Here is an 18,013-nt window from a genome sequence, read left to right on the forward strand (position 1 = left end):
GCAGGTGGAGGAATTCATGCAGGTGGAGGGATATTCAGATTCCAATGAAACTGCAAATTCTGCTAAATACCTTGTCACAATGAGACAAAAAATGAAAGGATAGGGATAACAAATATTTACATCTATGCATCACATGTTCTGATTACTATTCCAAGGATACCTCTATCCCATAATATTACACTGTCCATAAACTTATTGTTCCAACCTACTGGACCAATTTAGGCTTCTTATCCCAACTGCTTTATTCAGACAACCATTCCAGATTTTTACTCCTTTGATAGAAACTTTCTTCTAATTTCTAATCTAAATTTGCTTGTGACCAGTTTGTAGCCATTTGATCTTGTGCCAGTACTGCTCTTTAATTTACATAGCACACATAGCTTAGTAGCTAATCAGCTTTACACATGGTCTAGTCCAGGGGTGCTCAACCTCCAGCTTGTGGGCAAACCCAACTGACAGAGCCATGGCATCAAGCCTGTGGGGCTCCCACTGGGTCAGAAAATTTGTTGGAAGCAGAGTGGTAACAATTAATACTGCCGCCACTATTCTGCCATCAAATTTCCAAGTGCCGCAAGACTGGGTCAAGCTCAGCCATGTAGTTGGATCAGGACTCAGCCACACCATTGCCACATGGCCTGATCAGGACCCAGGCACTGCCATGCAGCCAGACTGGGCCATGACTGCACCTGGCCCACACACCAGATTGGTCTCCCATTACATGACTGAATCGGGCCCGCTAGCCAAATCCAACCGATGGAGGGAGTTGGCACTGCCCATCCAGCTCATGGGTAAAAAGGTTGGGCACCACTGATATGATCCCTTTGGGTTGTTTTCCCTATTGTTTCAGCTAACTTACTCCATAATGGACTTTAAATGGTTGTCACATTTATCCTAAATGGAGAGTGCCTAATTTAGATTAGAGTGGCTAGCTTAACCCATCAGCCTCAACAAGATTTGACTGTCTGCTCACTCAGCAAGATTAAAAACATGCTGTGACAACATCTCACTGAGCAGATTGTTGGCATGGAATCAAGACAGTGAATTTCTGGGTGTCTTAAGGCAGCGGTTGGCAAACTATGGCCCACTGACTGGATCTGGCCCACAAAGAGGTCTTGTCCAGAAGTACCAGTCCAAGATGATCTGATCCAGTGACATGGAGCTGGCCCATGCCACCTATCCCCACGTGCAGTGCTCCCCTCAGTGGAGTCTGTCACTTCCCTGAGTCTCTGCTACAGAGAGGATGGGGATCAGTGCCTGCAAGAGTGAGTGCAGGTAGCTAGCTGCTCCAGGAGGTAGAGACTTACAGCCTGTGGCAGGGGCTGGGTCACAAAGCATGTTGACCCCTGTCTTAAAGCCTCTGAAGTCTGACCAGAGCCTATACCATAAGCTGACACCCTTTTCTGAGAGCTGGATCCCACAGTGAAGTTGTCTGTTGTCCAGGTCTATTCTTGAATCCTCAGTCTCCCACTACAGCTAAAACATACCCTTCTCCAGAAACTCACCAAAGGTGTGAGCTTTCTGGTTTATAATTCACCTCTTCAAGAGGTACATATTATCAAAAAGCAAGTACCAACACATATGCAGATGGATGTTGCGCAGTTTCTGAATATATCAGTGTTTGTATTTGAATGTAATGCTTTTACCTTAGCTCATCCTTAGCTGATTCAGAAGGCAGGGTTTCCTTCAGTCACATGAGGTTCCGGGTTCTGGTAGTCCCCTGCAGCGTGCAAATGCTTAAAGGCAAATGGCTCCTGTCCTTTTATAACAAGATCATCCACTGATCAGCCCCCATCAGATGATCATACACTGCTGCTAAATGACTTTGTTGCAAAGGTAAATTATTCCCTGAAAAACTAACTCAGAGGCCATGGGAGAAATAGGGGTGAGACAGGTGGGGTGGGGGGGAATGTTGACCTGGTGACAGAATGTAGCTGTAAAATGTAGAGGTTACCTGGGGTTATCAGATGGCAAGCAGGTTATAATGTGCCATCAATCTAATATATTTAGTCCATGATTTTTTATAACTAGTAGATTTATGAATTAAAGTTTGTAGGCTCGTCACGAAAAGTGTTTTGTAAATTCCCTTTGAGGATTAGAACAGAGAGAAAGTGATTGTCTTATGGGAAGTGTGCACCTGCAGGTAATTTGGTATTTTTGTCTTTGAATGATTTTCGGTGTGCATTCATGCTGGTATGCAGTTGTTGTTTGGTTTCTCCTACTCATTTTCCATCAGGGCATTTAACATTTCTGGAGGTGCAGGTGTAAGATTCAGGATGGTGATAATCCTGCTGTAGGTTGCAGTTATTGTGGGAGTGGTGGAGATGTATTGACAGGTTTTACATTTCTCGTCACTGCATGGACTGGATTTATTTGGTGTGCTTTGGGCCATAGGAAGTTTGCTTCTGGTGATAAGGCTGACAAGGTTCAGTGCTTGTTTAAAGGCTAGGATAGATGCTTCTAGGAAAATCTGTTTAAGAATTGGGTCTTCTTCTAGTATGGGGTGCAATTGTTTGAGTATTTTCCGTATAGGTTCCAGGGGCAGATGGTATGTCATAACTAACGGCATGAAATTCATGGGGATTTTCTTTTTGTACTACAGAAATTCTTCAGATGGTATCCAGGTGGCTCTTTCAAAAGTGTAATCTATCTCCCTGGAGGAGTGTCCTTGTTGAGTGAAAGCCCTTTTGAGATTTGCAAAGTGATGATCACGGGTGTTCTCCTCAGTGCAAATTCGGTGGTATCAGAGGACTTGGCTGCATATTACAGCTTTCTTGGAGTGTTTAGGGTGATTGCTTGTTCTGTGTAGATATGTATGTTGGTCTGTGGGTTTCTTGTATATGGTGGTTTGTATTTTACCATTCTGGATTTTTTTCATTGATTTCATAGACATTAGGGGTTGGAAGGGACCTCGAGAGATCAGCGAGTCCAGCCCCCCTGGGATCAAGTGATCCCAGCAAGAAATAAATCCACCTGTTTTTTGAAGGAGTCCAGAGTAGGTGCTTGCACCACCTCTGGGGGGAGTTTGTTCCAGACCCTGGACACACGCACCATAAAGAACGTTTTTCTTATGTCCAGTCTAAATCGGCCTTCCTGGAGTTTATGGCCATCAGACCTTGTTATCCCTTGTGGAGCTCTGGTGAACAGGTGTGTTCTCCCAGGTCCTAATGTACCCCTTTTATGTAATTACTCATAGTGTTTAAAAAGGAAATGTTGGTGCTGGAGTATAGTCTGATGGAGGCATGATGATTATTGAATTTGTGATGGAAATCAATCAGAGATTGCAGGTTTTCGGTCCAAATGATGAAGATGTCATCTATATATCTTCAGTATAGCATGGATTTGATGGTGAAGTTCCTAAGGAATTCTTCTTCCAGCTGGCCAATGGTATAGCACTTAAGTCCAGGACCCTGCTTTTAGTCCAGTGCCAGCACATCAATGGTATTTAGTCCAAAATGACAGTAGCTCATAGGAAGCCTTATAATTAAAATGCAGTCTGACTCAGACAAATACAGAGCTTGTGATCTCAGACAGAGTCCCAAAGCTGTATGTAGATAGATTCACCTAGTCACCATATATGCCAACGTGTGATAGCCATCAGCCTCTAGCATAGCAATATTCTGTTATTTATTCATTCAAGGGTCAGAACATATATCTCACCTAACTAAAAGGCATTAGATATTAAAGTACCCTACACATAATATAATAAAGACGTGCTTTGGGGCAAAAGAATATTGTGGTTACCCATGAATATCTGGGCAAAATTAATTAAAACATAAGAATGAAGGAATATAACGATTCTGTTTGTTTATGCCTATTTCATAGATTTTATTTAATAATAGACATTTGAATTCTTTCATTGTGAATTAGGATTTTTAGGTAAAATTATCTAAGCCAGCTTTAATTTAGGCTGGTCATGTTTCTGGGCAAGTGCTCAGGTCTTCTTCCAACTAATTAGAGTAAATTTAAAATTTTAAATGTCTCAAGTTGAGCACCCTAAAAGGAAGGCATTCAAACTCAGAAGAAGCTTTTGAAAATGTGGACCTCAAGTTTTATTGGGTTCTACTGCCTTTCAGCATTGGCCAGTTCCCTCTCTCTGGCACGCTATCATCCCCCTGACTGAAAGCTCATTATCCTGTTCTAGAAATTATCTTGGTCCCACATAATACTGCTATCATATTGTTTATCCTAGATCAACATCAGAAAGGAAGAAAATAAAAATGAAGTGACAGAAAATGTCACCTGTTATAAAAAAAACAGCTTTCAACCATTTCTGGCTTCCTGCTCTCTTGTTTCTGTTGGTTTAAGAAAAGCCTAGATCTGGATCTTGGACAGCTGAGAGCTACGCTTTTTATCCTAAGTTTACCTGTGGTCTATAATCATGTAGTCTGGAGCCCATTTCCCCAGGGCTTTGGTGAAGTGCCTGCCAGATTTGTGTACTGAGGTGAACAAACTCCTCAAAGCTTGCACCTTATCTTTTTCTTTATTGTCAGCCCATTAGGATCACAGTGAAGGATAAACCATGAAAATCTGTACCACAGAGACAATTGAAAAGCATTTTGTGCTTTTTCCTCCACCAGCTTCTGGCTTGCCACTCCTAGAGAGTATGGGAAATGCTCTTGGCAATTAAAAAAATTAAAAATAATTAAAAGTCTATGTCTATTCAACAAGATTTGTAGAGTTCTCCAACCTGAATAATTGCAGACAACTTTCTAGTCTATGGTTTGTATAAATCTTGATCCATTTCTCAATGTAGTCTATGTATGGCTTTCTAAGACTAGTCCAAATAGAATAGCCTGTTACTAGTCTCAGCTTCAGAGCCTGTAAATGACAACACAAAATTAACTATAGAAATAATGATTCTGTGCATTTTTATAGCATCTTCCATCCTAGGAGCTCATAGTGCTTTACAATCAGTAAATTTAGTCTAACCATATTGTGAACCAGTGACATTCAGTAGTAATCACTATTAGCATGGCTTTTTAAATGAGGAAATGGAGTTTAAGTTACTGTTCCATTATCAACAGCAGTGTTATGCATATGTAATATCTTGTGTATGCCATTTCATTTCACTTGGGGTCAGTGGGCCTATCTACACATGTGAATAATCTGGGAGCAGTTCACTCTCAAATAAACTAGTTGAGAGTAAATTCTCCCAGGCATGTGTCTACACATGCAGAGACATGGGGGTAGATTTGCTGCTCCTAGCAGTAAACTGCTCCTGCTCCTGCTCCCTGCAACCCAGCAACGGGCCCCTGCAGCAGCCAGGAGGAGCTCTAGGCTCCCCCTGGGTGCTAGCCCAGGGGCCAAGAGACAGTTGTCTACTGGAGATGGCTAAGACATTGCTCTCTGCCCCTGGGAGCTGCCTGCTGCCAGGGTGGGCTCTGCCACTGAAGCCCAGGAGGGGACAATGTCCCCCTGCCCTGGCAGCAGGGAGCTCCCAGCCCCTGCTCTGTGATCACAGGGCCCAGGCTGGGAGATTCTTTTCTCCCAGCCCAAGCCCCACAGTCACAAGACCTGGGCTGGGAGATAAGGCCCTGCAATTGTGGAGCAGGGTCTGGGATCTCCCTGCTGCCAGGGCAGGGGGATGTTGTCCCTGTCCAGGCTTCAGTAGCTGAGCCCACCCTGCCAGCAAGAAGCTCCCAGGGCAGGAAGCAATCTTCTGCCCCCTGCTAGCCATCTGACCAGAAGCACATTTGCTCCCAGTCAGGCATCTGCACATGAGCTGCTGCACAGTAACTAATCTCAAGTAAATTTGCTACTTGCATTTGCAGGTAGCAGACATCATCACGATTAGCACCAATTACCACGCAGTCAGCATCTGCAAATGTTAGCTCTACTCATCTGTAAAGCATCTCATGTAGACACCCATTGTGAATCTTTCATTTGGCTTTTTTAATGTCTTGTATCCAATGGGCTCCCCAAAACGTCAAAGCAAACCTCACTGCAAGCTACTGAGTTTCACCTGGCTACTCATCACATGATGAAAAATTGATAGCCTATTTCTCTACTGAGGTAAACAGCAGAGAGTGTGGACACTTTCACTGAAGTGGATGGAGCAAAACAATTTATAGCAGCAAAATCGTGGGACACCAATAGCACTTCATGGGTCTTAGGCCAAATTATCAATCAGGTTTATTCACTAGTAATTTTCTAAACCTTAGTGAGCTGTACAGCAAACCTTGGCTGATTTTCCAGATAATGAAAGTAACTGAAACCAGGAGAGTTTTGTGTGGCAACAATGGTAATGACTTCCTATTGATGATGAGAAGGAGGGAGCAGGAAGAGGAGTGGGAAGTAGTGCCTGGAGGTCTCAGCAAGGATCAAGGTTTTATTTTTTTTGATGTTATATAAAAGAAGGTTGGACATTGCTTCATCTGTGTTTGGAGCAGCAGAGCATGGTATAGAGCTCAGTTTCCATTTCCCAATGTGCAAGGCAGAGCTGATTTGTTCAAAAGAGTGAACCTTGTCCCTCCTCAGGAGCTGAAAGCTCTATGAATCACCTCTGTGATACTCCCAACTCTTTCTTAGCAAACACCATGCATTAGTCATGGACATGAACTCCCCAACCTTTGATTGTGGTAGAGTTAAGGTTACATAGTATGAACCTTACTCATATTAATGTGGACTTGCTCTCTTGAGCATTCCCATTGCTGTCACCAGTATGAGCAAGGGTTGCAAAATCTAGCCTTTTACAGGTGGGTTTTTGTTGCCTTTTAAAACAAGTGAAAATGTTTAAAAGATGCATTTAAACTGCCCAAGTAATATAATGACTCAGTTGGACTCTAGGCAACTACCTACCCACACTCCCTTTCACCAGCTGCCACAAAACCCCCTTAACTTTCCCCTGCAGCCCTTCCACTTAGCTCTGATTAACTCATTTACACAGGAGTTATGTGAACATGAAAAGCAACCTGCTCTTTATGAATATTACTTCAGCCACAAGTCAGGATAACTCAGATTCCTTACGAAGTTGTTCTAAGCCAGTGTCCTTACATCAATAAAATCACGATTCCCCATCAGAACTGCCGAAGTCAATGAAAAGGGAGACAACTCAAAACTACAAGTCAATACTTGAGGTAAGTGATGCGTGTACATGGTCAAGTGAACAATGAGAGAGGTTTTTTTCTCCATAGCTTCAATCTCCAAAAAGAAAACTAGGAGAGAGAAACTGGATTAAATTATCACTAGTAAGAAAAGAAAGAAAAGAACGGAAAATATGATCCCAAAAAATATTCACTCCAATCTAGTGTTCTTTTTAGATTCTGCAAAGAACCCCACTCATTTCTAAACCTACCATCATAAAATTAAAAGAAAAAGTATTATGAATCATCATGTCCAAACACACTAGAAACATTGTCACCAGCACTACCAGCCATTCTTGAATAAGGTCTGACTTGTCAAGATACATCTAAGTAACTTCTGACCATTATGGTGCCCACACCAAATTCTGTTAGTTAATAAGATTCTCATGCACTCAGTGAATCCCTAATCAAATTGCAGCCCTGGTAATGTCAAATTTAAAAAAATTTAACTGAGACCTGAAGAGGTCCAGTAATATACCAAAGGTAACACAATGAATAGCCAAATTTGGGATGGACATCTATTCCCTGCTCCAGTCCTAAATACTAGACAACTGCTCACTAAATAATTAAATGTTTATATGCTACTCAAAATATTTCCAATAATCCTCTATTGGCCTCAGCGTTCTTTTTTATTTTAAATTTGAATGAGGGTTGGCACTTACTTGGGAATCAAGAAAGAGACTCACTTAGGGGATGAGGAAACAATGTCTGCCTATTTCCTGATCAAAAAGCAATGAGACACGGCATAACCAGATCAATGTGTATGGCAACTGTGCCAGAGCTTCCCAGAGAGAGTCTGGCTTTTGTTGTTTTGCACAGCCAGTCAGAACAATAAGTAAATGTCTTGCAAGCACCTAAAGCACTGAGTAGTCACCAAGCCCTGAAGACCTTCTTTGTTAAGGTTGATATGGCTCATCCTTGTGACAGTCCTTGACTGTCCAAACACACCTACACAAAGAAGAACTGATGCCCGGTTCATGGGAGAGTCTGGCTTTAGACTGATGCATAGAGTGTGTAACCACATTCCATTATGTAATGTCATTGTTTGTTCACTGTCTGGTTTCTAAATGCTATGTAAATGTAATTGTTTAATAGGGGTAATGTACTGCTTACATATATGCCTACATTACCTATGCTGCATGGAGTGTCACACCTGCTCAAGTGTGACTAGTCAGGTTGCCCACCAAGATATGACTGCACAAAGAAGTTATAGTCTTAATATTACTGCTGCTAACAACAAGCCTATTTCCCAACACATGGAATAGGAGAATCTGTGACTATGTCTTGTATCATAAAATCATGGAATCATAGAAAATTAGGGTTGGAAGGGACCTCAGGAGGTCTAGTCCCACCCCCTGCTCAAAGCAGGACCATCCCCAGCTAGATCATCCCAGCCAGGGCTTTGTCAAGCTGGCCCTTAAAAAGCTTCAAGGATGGAGCTTCCACCACCTCTCTAGGTAACTCATTCAAGTGCTTGACTTCCCTCTCTTTGTCAGGTCTCTTCCTGACAATCCTTCTTCTTGGAACAACATCCCATTGTCAGAGAAGCTGCATCCCTGCTGGCAACACCACCTGCACAGCCACACACTGCTCTTGTACGAAGAAAGTGTGTTGGAGGAGGGGAGGCAGACAAGGTTCCTTGGGTGAATTTGATATCTTTTATTAGACCAACCCAAATGGTTGGAGAATAGTTATTAAGCAAGCTTTCGGGTTCAAAAACCCTTTGTCAGGCTAAGGAAGCTTCAGCAGTTGGTGTGTGCTCTTCCTGGATGGAATGAAAGGAGGAGGGGAGGAATATAGAGCAAGGCAGGATAAAGGCAAAGGAATTAGGGAGATGTTTTAAGAGGTGGCCAAAACTTGCAATAGAAGCAATAAGGACTGTATATGTCGGATTAAACGAGGATAGAAAAGAGCAGCCAGCACTATTTTTTCCCCCCCAAAATGTCTGCAATTCAGGCTTTCAGCCACCACTGAGGTTGTGTAGCACCTAGCAATTTATGGACCTGGTCTAAGCATTTAAGTCAAAATCTTCATCTCTCTGTGCCCCTACCCAATACCCAAATATTTCTTTGTGGCTACACTCCTTATCATCCTGGCTGTCTTAGTTATCTTTTTGTATTTTAAGTAGGAGTGATGGAGTCCTTTCATGGTTTTAGCATAAAAAGAAAAATGAGTAAGCTTTATGTAAAAAATATTTCTGACCGGTCTGGACGCTGCTGGAATGCTCAGGCCCAGGCCCAGGCCCAAGCCCAGGCCCAGGGACCAATTTCTTGTTCTCCACTGGCAGAAGTGTAGCTCTGGCATTCTTAGGTTTGTTACTAGCTACATAGTTACCTAGAGCCACACGCAAGAAAGAAGTCCTATTCCCTGCAGGCAAGGAGCTGACAACTTTGTTCACAGAATAGAAATGCCTACAATCTGCCCTCACCCTCAATGGTTCACACTGTTCCTTCCTTGTCCTTCCTTGTCCATGAATAGCCTTGCTACCGGATATTAAAGTTCTTGCCAGACGTTTGTCCATAATGGCTCCTCTCCTATATCACTTATCAGGCTCCTGGCACATATATATATATGCTTCAGGAGCTTTTGCATTTTCCTGGCAGATGTGAGGCTTTGGTTATGAGTTATCTATCAGGTACATTTTGGGGTGTGGGGAGAGTTGATTATGGCTTCAGCTTCGCACAGGACCTTGAAAAGCCAAGGACCAACCCTGTATCCAAGGAGATCTGCTATCCATTCAAAGAGCAGAATTTCTGAAATCTGGCAATCAAAGGCCATGCAGGCCCAAGCTCAGGAACCTGCTGAAAAAGAGCAAGCAATGCTGAGAATCCTGTTTTATTGGGTCACAAGAGCAAAATAGCTTGTGTAAGGGCCTAATTAGCTCAACGAACAGCACAGCAAGGTGGACCCATGCCATCTGGGTACTCTGAAACAGAAAGTTTGTACTGGAAAAAATCTGTTTGCTAATATGCACATGTAAATTTTTCACAATGAGGTGGAAACAGCATCAGAAATAACAGTATCAGCATCTGCCTCAGGACAGTTGCTACCTTCTTATAACTTTTTTCTTTTTTCTTTTTCGCATCTGGTTCCATTTATGACTCATACTTCCCAAACAAGCCATATGTTGCTGCAGAAGGCCTTTAACTTTGCTTGATTCATATTGAGCTATATTCCTGGCGACCAGCCAAGTAAATGTAATAAAACCACTTTTTCCATCAAAAATAAAAATGAAATCCCATTTGCAGTGAGATTTAATTAGCAGCCAGTAAGTCATTTTGGTGTTGAAAGCATGCACACTCACGTTTTGTTATAGCCTGATTTGCACCTTCAAACCCCATTCTAACATTTATTAGTTATAATGTGGAAAGGTTTTTCTATTCATTTCACTGCAAATTCTGTAGCGTTAAAATGATGGTAAAGTTTGGAAAACATTAGCTCTCCAAGTTATTTTCTTTAGATGCCACATTTTGCATCACCTCTTTAGAACATTGTGACATTGATGATTTTAACACTCCCGATATGGAGCTGACAACCGTAATTTCTGCTGAAATAGGCAGTCTATCAAGAAACTTGTGTATAAAATCAGTAGCTGGCATTACATTAAAACACACAGAATACAAATGATTAAACCATCGTCACTGCGGATGTTTCTGAAATGGAAAGGCCAAAAAATAAAGAAATCCATCCGACCCATTTAAAACAGTCAAAGGATTCTGTTCTTAAATATCTTTTTTTATTCTAATGAAAATGCTTGGATAACATGCACCTTGACAACAAAATTGTTAGCGTTTGAATGACATATTCCCCTAGGTAGGATTATCATCAGGATGTATGGTTCTGTTGCTATTACTTGGAACATCTTAATTTTTTTTAAAAAGGCACATACACACATCAGAGGGATTAGATTGTCCCCTTTCCTGGAAAATCTCACTGGATGAGCCAGGAAATTCTGCAAGCTTCAGTTTACAGAATTTCCAAGTATTTATCAGGAGCTTGTGGGGGATGAAGGACAGGCAGGGGGAGAGGAAAGAGGGAAGGGAGGATGGAGAGGGAGAGGGGAGAGAGAAGGCTTTGGCTTCTTGCATCTCTGTAGGATCACTGAGAAGGAGACATCTGCTGGCCCTTCAGCACTGTTCTCATGTACCCTCCAGGCTAGGTCCCCACATAGCTGTGTAATAGCAGCCAAAGAGAAAACCCAGCCAGAGTTAATGCTCTTAAAGCTTAAAGCAGCATTAACTCTCACTTGGAGTTCTGCATGGAAATCCATGGGGTTAGCACAGGGCAATGCCCTAGACAGTGCCTGATCCTTTTTTCTAATGCCTGGCAGCAACCCAGCTCCCCAGAACACCAGCAGCAAGAGTTTCATGGGATCTCAGAGAGGCAATAATGACATGGAAAGGTTACTCCCTTCAGCCTCCAATTCTCTTCCTGCTCCCTTGTCATAAGTAATGCAGCAGACAGGCAGAGCTCCACTCATAATACCCTGCACAAGAGAGATCTGCTGTATTTGAGCCCCTTCTCCTCTCAATAGGACCATAGAAAATACAAATGGAAAAAACTGGTAGGCCATTTAGATCGTATTCTGCCAGAGGATTGTTTTCTTCAGTATCCAGTGCATTCCCCACTGATTCGTCCAGTATTAAAAGACCACTCTCTTCCCTGTAACCCATCCAAGCAAAGCTGCAGAGAGAGATTGAAGGTGAGACTTAGGCAATTTCTCTACAGCAATCACACATTTAATTGTAAAATATCATGAAGATGTATGAAACTGAGAGGAAAAACCTTGTCACAAAACGGCTGTAGTCGCCACTTTATCATTCTCATTTTTCCTGGCAGTAAAATTAAACAGACTTTTGCAACCATAAATGTATTTCTTTCTTTCCTTCTGGATAAATATGGCTATTGTGGAGGGAAGATGGATTATAAAAAATAACAAATGGAGTTAAAGTGCCAGATGTCATTAAGTTAGTCATTAAGAAGTGCAGTTTTTAAAGGCTAGATTTTTAAACGTGCTCTGCATCCAGCAGCTTCCATTGAGAACATATGCCCAGTACTTTGGAAATACTGGCCGCTGTATTTGGAGGCCTGGATGGGAGCCATTGAGTTTTCTTGAGATATTCATTACCTATTGCTAACTAGGGCTGTGCAAAGCTTTGGTCCCTGATTCGATTTGGTGGAGATTTGGCCCAATTCGGTAGCTGAATCTCTGAATCCGAATTGAATCAGAAAACCCTTTAATCTCTCCGAGTCGAATTGGAACCCTCTGAATAGATTCGGAGAGATTCGGAAAGATTCAAACATAGACACAGCTTTAAATGTTTTTTATACGTGCCTCAAGGTAGCAGGCAACTTGTGAATGGTGCAATGCTGGGGTGCATGGAGTGTCCCACAGGAGCATGAGGGGCTCCCCAGAATGCTCAGCAGCAGATCTGGAAATGGACCAGAAGCACTTCTGGTTCACTTCCGCGTCCACTGGGGAGTGCATGGGGGGGCCCCCCCGCTGCCCCCCAGCTCAGTGACTGGTGCCTTCTGGGTCAGGGGGGGAACCTGGGGTTCACCCACAGCCAATTGCTGAGCTGAGTGGGCATTCGCCCCCCCCCATGTGCTCCCCAGTGAACCTAGAAGCAGACCGGAAGTACTTCTCACCTGCTACGACTTTGAATATTATGTCTGTGGGGGGGGTAAACCACCCAGGGTTCCTCCACAGTGGGTAGTCCACTAGGTGGCCGTCCGTGGGGCTCCACCTCCCCTATACCCCAGCCTCACGCCAACCTTCGGTGGGTCACTAGATCTTGTCAGCCGCTCCCCCGATGTTGTGCTCTTGACCCCAACGTTCTACTTGTGCCTTATTGTGCCCCGAGCACTTTCTCTTGGGATGACTTAATTTGTTTGTTATCTGGTCTAAGGTGGGCGTCCTCCTGTCCTAGGCTGTCTTAGACCTGAGACCCAAGCTCAACCAACAAGCAAAGAGAAAAAAACAAAAAGGAAGGACGGAAAAATGAGCCATCCTACCAGCGCCCCTATCTGGCGCCCTAATCCTCTGCCTGGGACCTACTTCCCGGCTAGGGGACTCAATTCCCAAGCGTCATCTCGTCCCACTGCACAACTCCTCGAAAAGGGGGAAAAATAAAAGGAAAAGAAAAGGACATGAAACAGAATTGCCCATTAGAGGAAGGGTCAGTCTAGTTTCTTTCTTCAGCCCTACCTCTAGGACAAGGAGATAACTTCTCATCACCCTCACTACGAATTCTTTGAAAACCCAAAGTTGCTACTTAGCATTCTGCTCCCGGTACCTGGGATGTCCATGGGAGGTGACCCGTCGTCTGGCCAGTGATGGCCATGGCTTCTCTTCTTGGGCTGTCACTTCCCCCACACTGTTGAATACAGCTTGCAGAATCGCTCTCCCCTGACATCCTCAGAGGCATCCTGATTTCAATGCCCCCGATCCCTCTGGGTTTGATCGGTTGCTGCTTATGTTATCACTTGCTGCTGCATCTGCTGCTGCCCAGCTGGGTTTCCTCTGTGGGCAATTACACCCCTCTTCACTGGTGTAGAGAGCTTCCTTTTTCTCTCTTGTTTCCCAGGCATGCCAGCCTTTGCCGGTGGAGAAAGCCCCCGTCGGCTCTCCCTTCTCCCACACGCACTGGCTGTTGCAGGTACAGAGAGCCCCTGCTGGCTCTCCCTCCTTCTGTGTAGGCCAGTCATCACTGGCATTGAGAGTCCTTGCCAACTCTCTCTCTCTCCTCCTCCAGCCTTCGCCGGCACTCCTTTTAAGTTCTGCAGGCTGGTGATTGTCGATGACATCACCAGCCAGCTGCCCCTGAATAAAGGCACGGCTTACAACCTGCGCGGGTTCCTTCCCTTGTTCCAGCTGCGCCACGTGCCCTGCTGCAGGTAAGTATGTTATTATTTTATTTTTCTTCTCTTTTGTGTTATATTCCCCACCCTAGGGGCTCCCTGTGTATGGTTTGGGAATCTTTCAGCTGATTGCCCCCGTGACACAGTGATCACAAGCCATGCTGGTACCTCAAGTTATGTAGAAAAAATATTTAAAAGCTCTGTCTATGTCCGAATCACTGATTCTCCAAATCAGCATCGAATCTTCAGATTCAGAATCAGCCAAATCAAATCGGGGACAGTGATCTGAAAAAATTAATCAAATCACTGTTCCTGATTCGGGCCAAATCCGAATCAAATAGAGCCCATTTCGCACACCCCTGTTGCTAACTTTTTAGAGAACATCAACATAGACGCTTGGGATAAGCATGCACACCCTCCTCCAAGCACTCTTTTGGCTTGCCTGACGAAGTCTGGAAAATGGTAGCATTTTGAAAGTGCCCACTTCCATGTTGCTTAAAAGCATGCTGGGTACTCATGCAAACACCCACTAAATTTATGGATCAGTGTCACACACACAAATTTAGGGCCTTTGCCTGCTACTGTTGAATGCAATGATAAAACCCCACTAGTATCACCAGAAAGAGATGCAGGCCATTACTTCTAAAGAAGGGGATAATATGGAAAGAGCATGATACTGCAAGGAGCTAAGAACTCTAAGAGTGCTATTACGGACTGCCTATACAGGTGCTGAGGGGTGAGTGTTTTAATTAGAGCGGGTTCCCCGCACAGCCACTCTAATAAAAACTGCTCACTGTCACATGTATTAAGCCTTCATGCCTTTCAAAATGGCCATAGGACACTTTATCTAAATCTCATTTGACAAAATGTAGATTAAAGCACCCCCACAGCCATTTTGAAACACGCACAGGCTTAATACACCTAACAGTGGGGCGATGCTGAAGTATTCTAATTAGAAAGCAGAGCAGATTCAATTAAACAAATTTGAGCATGAACAAGCACATCTATAGGCATCCACTGGTTACCTTGAAAGTGCTTTAAATCTGTAGAAGGTTATGCCATCCTAAAGTTAGAACAGTTTCAGAGCAGTCTCAAGTTAAAGCTTGATGCCATCTCAGACCTGCACAACTCTGATTTGCCACTGAAAGGCCTGGTGACCAGGGGTACAGACAGAAGCCAGGGGTCTGTTCCTCCCCTGGAGTGGGAAAAGAGTGGTGAGGGTGGCATTTAGCTTAGAGGTGGAGAAAGCAGTATGGGGTCAATGGCTTCCCTCCCTTCTCAATAGAAGGAGCCAAGCCAGAGCCAAGAGTAGGAGGGGAGAAATCTTGAAAAAATTATTCAAGTGAAGGGGGAGGGGGAGGAGAAGTAAAGAGAAAGGAGTGAAGAAAGGAATTTTAAAAAATAAAGGTCAAAATCTTGTGTTTGTCTTAATGAATTGGGATTGGGTACGGGGGGAGTTGGGTTAGGGGTGGCAGGGGTTATACTGGCTGGCGTGGGGCAGCTGTCCTTGCTCGGGGGTCTAGGGAGGGGAGGAATAGCCATGGCACGAGGCTGAGACCCAGCATACTTGCTGCACAGCACAGAGCATGCACCAGGGCAGAGCTGAGAGACATGAGGTTTACAGGGTGAAGGAAACAGAGGCACAATGAAGTCGCTGGCCACATTTTGCTGGTCCTTGAGGTCTGAATGTTACAACTCCATTAGATTCAGCAGTGTGGGATGAGCCCCATTATTGTATGCTAACCTGTATCCTGGCTGTCATGAGAGAAAATGAATCATACACTACAATATTGCTTCCAGAGGGTTTCTGTATGTGTGCATGCGCATGTGCCTACGTACATGATTACACTTCTTAGTTTGCCTCAGAATAGTCATGCCAGTCAGAGGCTGTCACTCATCATTGAACAATAGGAAAGGAGGGTTTATGCAGTGATAATGTTTTTGTTTTTAATTAAGTCCGTTGCTGATTAAGATTCAGGCGCCTCAAGATGAAGAACCAAATAAAACAGAAACACGGGGAGAGTCAACAGAGCAGCAATTGTTAGAACTTATTTCTGTTTATTTTTTCTAACACTGTTTTCTGCAGGCTGTTGTCCAGCCTATATAAAGGGCTGAGTTCATTACCCCTGTTTCTGTGTAGAGATCGGTGGTGTATTTTGTCAGCTCCTCAGCCTCTGTAAACCAGGCACCTTGATTGACCCCCATCCTGGAGACCTGGCTGAGAGCGGTCAGTTTTATACTGGAAAGGAAGTGCAGTGCAGAACGAGGCAAGTTAAGGACACCTATACACATGCCGGAACGGATGTCAGAGCAGACTCGACTAATCAAGGCTGCTGCGAGTCTACTGGAGCGTGCTCCAGCAGCCTCCAAGTCATATGTATTCAGCATCCCCACATTTCAAAATGGCGGTGGGGGGGTGCTTTAACTAAAGCTTGTCAAACTTTAGTTTAGTTAAGCTTTGGTTTAGCTTTAGTTAAAATGCCCCCACCGCCATTTTGAAGCATGGGATGCTGAATACACGTGCCGCTGCCAGTGCTTTAGTTAGAGAAGCTCTCAGTGCTGCTCTAATTAAATTGCCTCCCCCATCCACCCCAGAGCACATGTATAGATGCCCAATATGTCTTAAAAGTCTCCACAGCTGTTACTAGTGCAGATCATAAGCCAAATCAAGCTTTATAAGAGTCTTTAAGTGGTGTATGGGCATTGCACTTGCCTTTTCAGAGGCATGAATTCAATCTAGTAATATCATGGCTCTGCCCAGGTGGAATTAGTACATTTGTTTAGCTTCTGTTTTATTTCATTCATACATCTACCATATATTGCTAGACCTTGCAAACTTTTCTAAAAGAAAAAAATCTTGTATGGTCATACAATATCAACAGAGACACTTCACAAATTAAGGAAACACTCCAAGAGTCTCCCTTACTACACACAATGCTCCCCTCCCCCATATCTTTAGAAAGTACTGTTTAAACATAACAGGGCAACTTATTATAGCCAACTTGCCCCTGACGGGTGAAGGTTCCTCAGCAAGGACTGCATATAGGGGTCTCTGTCAAATTGGAATCCGCAACTCAGCCCTAAGAAACCTACAACCGTTCTGCCAAAGGAATGAGCAAGATTCACTCCTTTCCCTTGTCATTTGACAAGAAAGCTCTGGCCTGCAGGAGGTTGTTGTGCAAGAATGAACACCTGTACTCTACTCCTCACAGTCTAGGAGTTGACAGCTGCAGTTCGCAGCTCCTGGTTCACCAGGAATGGAGCAGTGGGGAAATAGTCCCCATGCCTTCCCAAGACTGGAGTCATTCCAGTCTGGAGAAGGTATACGAGCAGCAACAGTAGCTAGACTCCTCCTGGGCCCAGAAGCATTGATGAGCATGGCAACGCTCTCATCTCACCCCACAAGGGTCTGGGCCAACGCAGGGAATAGGGGTGGGAGGGGGGGCAGTGGTGAGAGGAAGGGAAGAGGGCATTCATCTGTTGTGGCAAGGCTTGGGTAGCCTTACTGCTGCATCACTGCAGCTGGCCTCACACCACCCTGCTCTGGAGGAGTGCAAGGAGCATGCGCTTTTCTCCTGCAGTGGGAAAAAGAGGATTCAATCAATGCAGACTCACCCCTTGTTGTGCCAACCGCTGCAGACTCCAAGCAGGGGAGAGGGCAATTAGAGGGCTCCCTTAAGAATAGACGTGACCCAGGGAGCAGCCTTCTAGTGCCCTCTGGCTGGAGAGCTTGCCTGTGTACCTCTCCAGCCAGGGGTCTGGGACATATGTATGCTCCAGCTCCCAGTCTATTCTTCTACCACTAGAAATGAATGCCTGTGCATGACCTATATCAGAGGCATTGGAGTGCCCTGGGCATCAGCAGCACATGGGGCAGTGTTGGTGGTGGTGGCAGTAGCCAGGCCAGCAATGTGCCTCTCCAGGGTCAGTACCTGGGGCTGGTATCCCAATCACCTCCCCTTCATTATGCTAATGCTATATAGATTCATAGATATTAGGGTCGGAAGGGACCTCAATAGATAGAGTCCAACCCCCTGCATAGGGAGGAAAGAGTGCTGGGTTCAGATGAC

This window comes from Alligator sinensis, unplaced genomic scaffold (genome assembly GCF_000455745.1).
Source record: "Alligator sinensis unplaced genomic scaffold, ASM45574v1 scaffold576_1, whole genome shotgun sequence".
Lineage (NCBI taxonomy): Eukaryota > Metazoa > Chordata > Crocodylia > Alligatoridae > Alligator > Alligator sinensis.